Raw genomic sequence first — 1,415 nt, forward strand, 5'->3', positions numbered from 1 at the left:
ATTAGTCACCAGACTGTACATCTATCCATCATCCATCTATCTACCTACCTATCAATTTATCAGCACACATGTATATACTTGTGTGTTTACATACACATACATGTACATGTGTGTATACATGCATATATTTATGTGTGTCTTTCTGTATGTGCATATATTTATATGATATGCATACCTTTAAGTGTTTGTATATTGTATATACATACACATATACGTGTGTGTGTGAATGTGAGTGAAAGAATCATTTTAGCCTCCATGTGATTGTCTATGGCATAAAGCTAAGAATCTTTCCTTAACACAATTTATTTTAGCTTGCAGGCCATGATCCTTATGATAACTCTATAATTTCATTGAAATTGTGAAGTATTAAAAAAAACCTGTTATCAAATTAATGCTTCAAATGCAATCCTTAGTGCTTGTTGATTTTAACCAAGCAGTTGCCACTGACATAAATCTTCTTTTTATTTCTTCAGACTCTCTCGCCACAAGCCACATCTGCTCCCTGGTAAGTACCAGCACAATTTCTAACAGCTTTTTTAACTGGGTCAGATTTTTTTTTTTTTTTTTTTTTTTGGGGGGGTGGGGGTTAATGACTAGCCCCAAGGGACAAGTGGCAGGGTTGTGTGTGTGTGTGTGTGTGTGTGTGTGTGTGTGTGTCTTAAGTGTCTGAGGCCAGATTTGATCTCAGGTCCTCCTGACTCCAGGGCCGGTGCTCTATTCACTACCGCACCTAGCAGCCCTTGGGTAAGATTTTTTTTCTTTTTTTTTCCTTCTACATTTTAATATAGGTGTAACAATGAATGATTCCTTCACTTCAGCTCCTTCACAGCCAAACCAGGAGGCAGGGACTATTTAAGTTTCTCTGCCTTCTCTTTGTCTGTGATAACCAATGTGTATAGGTACCTGCTGCATCGAACCTTAAACTTCACATTGTCCTTGTTTTTCTTGATCTTGACAGATTTGGCATCTTTTCTCCTGGCTGTGAGCAAGAAGTCTTTTATTTCCTCAATTTTTTCGGAGCATGGTGGTGGCGTTGGTGGGACGAGGAGCAGCTTGTGGCCTGAGAGGTCGTGCCTCGGTAGAGATACCACTGCCAAGGAGCCAAGGAAGACGGAAAAGGATCAACTTCCCTTGGGTCAGATTTTTAATCTTATCAGAAAGAACATTCTAAGTCTGAAAATGCTACCTAATCACACTAGAGTATTGCTGTTGTTCTTTTTGTTGCGGCTGCTGTTATCATTAGGAATTTGTATGCTCATCCTGTTGCCTAGACTTGTTCTTTCTCCCTCTGACATCTGTCCCCTTCCCTCTACTGACATGGGTCTTGTGCTCAGACTCTTCACCATGTACCTGGACTGTTGCATTAGGCTCCTAATTGCTTTCACTGCTACAAGTCTTTCCCCTCTGCAAATCAT

The 1,415-nt window shown here is 40.1% G+C and overlaps 1 pseudogene; it reads right to left on the minus strand.

Annotated features, from left to right (window-relative positions):
- Positions 1–750: 750 nt before the first annotated feature.
- Positions 751–1,115, minus strand: LOC138166572 (large ribosomal subunit protein eL38 pseudogene; annotated as a pseudogene).
- Positions 1,116–1,415: the final 300 nt, after the last annotated feature.

The sequence above is a fragment of the Petaurus breviceps genome, unplaced genomic scaffold, assembly GCF_028583685.1.
Source record: "Petaurus breviceps papuanus isolate PSGF00001 unplaced genomic scaffold, PetGlider_PUasm1.0 225, whole genome shotgun sequence".
Taxonomy (NCBI): Eukaryota; Metazoa; Chordata; class Mammalia; order Diprotodontia; family Petauridae; genus Petaurus; species Petaurus breviceps.